At 42.1% G+C, this 5000-nt stretch overlaps 1 protein-coding gene across 4 annotated transcripts in view; it reads right to left on the bottom strand.

The window, feature by feature from the left end:
• LOC119596060 (protein shisa-3 homolog) overlaps positions 1-3355 on the bottom strand; it is a 143440-nt gene extending 140085 nt beyond the window's left edge. For all 4 annotated transcript variants that reach the window (XM_037945166.1, XM_037945167.1, XM_037945168.1 and 1 more), the window contains exon 1: positions 3176-3355. The gene's annotated coding sequence lies outside the window, so the exon portion shown is untranslated. The remainder of the gene's footprint in view (positions 1-3175) is intronic.
• Positions 3356-5000: the final 1645 nt, after the last annotated feature.

Here is a 5000-nt window from a genome sequence, read left to right as displayed (position 1 = left end):
TCATCACAATCGCCACCACAAACATCTCCATCTTCACCATCATCACAATCGCCACCACAAACATCTCCATCTTCACCATCATCACAATCGCCACCACAAACATCTCCATCTTCACCATCATCACATTTACCACCATCAGCTTTACCATCACTAGAATCACAACCCATATCTCCAGCTTCACCATCACCATCATCACCACAGTCGCCACTATCACCACCATAGTCATCATCACTATTACAGTCACTATCGGAATCACCACCATCATCACCACAATCACCAACATCACCACAATCACATTTACCACCATCACCACCACCGTCAGCATCACCACCACCATCACCACCACCACAATCACCATCACCATTACCATCACCACCATCACCCACCACCCCATCACCACCACCATCACCCACCACCACAATTACCATCACACCACCATCACCACCACCATCACCACCACCATCACCACCACCATCGCCGTGCAGCCACAATAAACAGAAGCAGCGCCAGTCCCACCTATATGAATTCCAACCCTCCTCTGGGCTATTAATTATTCATATGCAATTAAGCTCACCATTATGGAGGGTAAGAGCAAGGAAGAGAAAAACACAAAACGGGGTAATATTAACACGGCCAAATAATCGCATAAACACTGGCTTTTGTCTGTCTACTTGTGGTTTATTTTATTCTTTATTTTCTCTCTCCCTTTTTTTTCTCTCTCTCTCGATTTTTTTTTTATTCGTTTTTCTTGTTTTCTCTCTCGTTTTTTCCCCTTCTTTTTACATTTCTTGTTATCATTATTGTTTTATTTGTTATATGCTTCTTCGTATATTTGATGCATGTTTATATATACAGTTCGTCGTTTTCAATAAACATTTTTTTTTTTCAAGCTATCTAATCTTGTTACTTATTACTCACATTAACAACAGTCATCCTCGAGGTACATAGGGCAGTCACCATAGAATCATTGAACAATACACAATATCCACATCACCATAATACGATTTCTCCAGCGTCTAAGCACGCACATCCCTGTCCAACTTCAGTATATAAAAATGTGTGTATAAAATCAGCCTTTTTTACGAGTTACATAACAGAAGTTAGAGCTATGTCACAAAAGTATGAGTGAGCGTGTGAGTGTATGGGGTATGCTGTGGTGTGTGTGCGTGTGTGTGTGTGTGTGTGTGTGTGTGTGTGTGCATGTGTGTGTGTGTGTGTGTGTGTGTGTGTGTGTGTGTGTGTGTGTGTGTGTGTGTGTGTGTGTGTGTGTGTGTGTGTGTGTGTGTGTGTGTGTGTGTGTGTGTGTGTGTGTGTGTCTGTGTGTCTGTCTGTCTGTCTGTCTGTCTGTCTATTTATTTATTTATCTATCTACCTGTCTACCTATCTGTCTCCCTTCTTTTTTTCTCGATTTTTTTTCTCTCTCCCTCTCCCTCTCCCTCTCCCTCTCTCTCTCCCTCTCCCTCTCCCTCTCTCCCTCTCTTTCTCCACACACACACAAAACACACACACACACACACACACACACACACACACACACACACACACACACACACACACACACACACACACACACACATATATATATATATATATATATATATATATATATATATATATATATATATATATATATATATATATATGCATATATCTGACGAACCCATAATAATCCTGGCCCTAATTCACCACCGCCCCCCCGGGCCTCTGCACCCCCTTTGGCAGACGGATTCGACACTGTCACCAAACAAACGTCAGGAGTGGGGTAACCTAATTGATCAAGATGCGAGCCAATCCCGCCTCTCCGCCACCGACCAATAAGACTAAGAATTCCTTGCAACATCCGTCCGCTTTCCCTACCACCCAGCCCCTTCCCCTACCCCCTCTCCCCTCCCTAAACACATAGAAGCTCCTTGGTGTATAAGTTCCCCCCAAAGCAATAATAATAATGGCGAATGGATGCAGAAATAAAATACAGGGGAAGGGAAGGAGAGCGTGAAATATATCGATCCCTGTGCCTACCTCGGGATCCCCGTGATGCATAACACAGAGACCAAGAAGAGACCAGAGACTGAAACCAAGACCAGTTCTCGACATGCACACGGTAACGAGGCAGCCCATAGGCGTCCTGTGGGGCACTGAGCGCTGGGCACACACGCGCCGTCCGCCCCTCACCAGATGCAGAGCCAATTAGCGTCCGGCCGAGACCATATGCCTATTCGTCTCTGCCCAGGCCTTTTGAAATCACTTCGATGCATTATCTTACCTCGGCCCATCTCTCGCTCCGTTTATCGCTTTGGCCTGGTTCGGTCTTCGGGCTGATCGGTCTTTCGCTTGCTTTCACACTTAATTTTCACACTTAATGTCTTTCTGGTCTTGTTTGGTTTTGGTTTCATTGCACGGTCATCTTGTATTTAGGTTCTTGTTTCATAACTCTTTCTACTACCTTTAATTTCATTGGTTTGATGAGTGACCACCAAGATTTCCATGAATTACAAATGGAATTGAGTGTTTTTTGTGGTTTTTATCATTGAAATTCCTGATTCTTCAATTCTCTCACTCTTTCTCCGTATCTGTGTTCCCCTCTTTCATACCCTGAGCGGACTGTCCCTTCTTGTACTTGCTTTATTCCACAATTTTTCCCGTCGCATTGGAAGTTTCCCCTCGCGTCCACAACCCCAAGTATCATCCCTCACAGTATTCTTGTCTTTATTGTCTCTCCTTCCAGAAAAGTCCCAAATCCACTCACGTAATAACTAAGCACATTAATGTTTTTTTGCGACGATGTTAGTGTCTGTCATATGGTATTAGAAGTATTTACATGTACTGACAAAGAGATCCCTTGGTAAACTATATACCTGTCAAATGGGATTAACACGTAAAAGGTTCTGTTATTCTTGAATTTATGTTGAAGTGCATTAATGAAGTTTTAATTGCAAACGCAATATATGTTATTAATATCACTCGCATATTCCGAGTTATATTTTATGCATCGACCTCCACTGGCATTAAACCATCCCAAACGCATGCATTCCACTTTATGTGCCTGCCTGGAAAAAACGCAATGTGTATAAAGTTTATTAACATATCACCACGGTCACCTCATGTATTCACACGTCTGTCAAGGCATACGAATTATCTAATCAAGATCTCGCGTAAATATTCGTATTGGACACACCTCAGTTGGCGCCACCACTACAAGCTACGGAGCCAGAGAGAAAAGACGCCCTCCCAGTCCCAGCACCAGATACACACTGACAGGCGGGGATCAGGTCGGCCACCAATGGGTGAGTACAGCCTCACTTGCCCCGCCCACTTCAACTCACTCCCTTGTGTCGGTCCTCGGATGTTCCCCCTCTTCCCCTCTTCCCCACCCCTCTCTCCTTCCCTTCCTCTCCTCTCTTCCCCTCTTCTATCTTTCCCCTCCCCTCTTCCCCTCCCCTACTTTCCCTTCCCCCCCAGTTTAATTCGGCATTATATTTCGCAAGACACAAATGGACATAACAATATACACGTGACCTCAGTTTCTAACCACACGTGTTGGCTTTTTATATTGAAAGTTTACTTGATATTGTTATTCTGTTGTTGTTTTGCGGAGTGCCTTAATGTACGATTTTGATGGAAGGGTTTATATGCCTCATAAACTTTAATTGGATTTAATGGTCTAGCACACCGTACCTGACTTTTATTCTTCAACTTTATTCTCTTTCTTTTTTAAAATTTAGTTTTTACTTTTTTGAGTGCTTTCGCATTCTTTTTTTTGTAGATCACTTCATTAACTCACTTCCTGACGCGCTCGAGCCACCGACGCCCATTTTAAACTTTGTCCTTATAATTTCGTTTAATCATTATCGAACTGACTACCGCGTTCTCCCACATGCATTCTCGTCATCCGGCCAGCGTGACTGACGTTTTTCTTTTAGGAAATCAAAATGGTCCTTACTCCTCTTGACATTTTGCAATTTAGTGGTTTTAGGCAAAGTTTTTGGGGCTGATGCAATTGAAAAGATCATGTAGATCAAAATCGATGTATGCAAACACACGTTCACTCGTTACTTTTTGTAAATGATATGAAATATTTCAACCAGAGCGCTCTACTATCCCCTGCAAAGAGGTCAAAAGAGATCATGAGTATAAATGGCAACACGCATGTATACAGATGTTCAGACACTCAAACACATACAAATGCGTGTAAACAAACATAGACATATGCACATATACATACTCATACGTCGAAGAATTCAAATATGCGAATGAATTATTCCACAATTCCACGCACACACTCAAACGCGGGAGAGAGCATAGAGAGCTTTGGACTCCCTTTTGGTCAGGTGAGCTCTGTTACATAGGCTTTAAGGATCGGCTGAGCTTCTTGGCTTGCTGTATGATTTAAGAGAAATCTGTTGAGTCTCTATGCAAATTTACTCTCCTATGGGCGTAGTGTCTTTGTACATATGTGTGTGTGTGTGTGTGTGTGTGTGTGTGTGTGTGTGTGTGTGTGTGTGTGTGTGTGTGTGTGTGTGTGTGTGTGTGTGTGTGTTTGACAGACGAATGATGTCCCCGGCATGTTTAAAAGGAGGACATGTTTGCGCATTCTGATTTTTTTTCTTTTAAGCAAATGAATTATTAATTATGGAAGATCTATAACATGATATAAAAGACGAATTGGAAGTCGTTATTATTGACTAATCATCATTAAGATTGTTGACCTGAACTTAATTTTTTTCGGGGAAATGTTGCATCGTCAACAGTGCATGACATTTCTGAAATCAGCTGCCATGATTTGTGTGTTATTATATACGTACACACACATATACACGCTTACATGTAAATGTGTATGAATACATACAATTATATGTGAAATGTAAATGTATATGAAGTTAGTTATCCTTCTTTATAAACTCTCTCTCTCTCTCTCTCTCTCTCTCTCTCTCTCTCTCTCTCTCTCTCTCTCTCTCTCTCTCTCTCTGTCTTATCCTCTCTCTTTTTATCTGTCTATCTAT

The sequence above is a fragment of the Penaeus monodon genome, chromosome 37, assembly GCF_015228065.2.
Source record: "Penaeus monodon isolate SGIC_2016 chromosome 37, NSTDA_Pmon_1, whole genome shotgun sequence".
Lineage (NCBI taxonomy): Eukaryota > Metazoa > Arthropoda > Malacostraca > Decapoda > Penaeidae > Penaeus > Penaeus monodon.
Note: the sequence above shows the minus strand (reverse complement) of the source record. Positions and strands in the feature narration are given on the sequence as shown.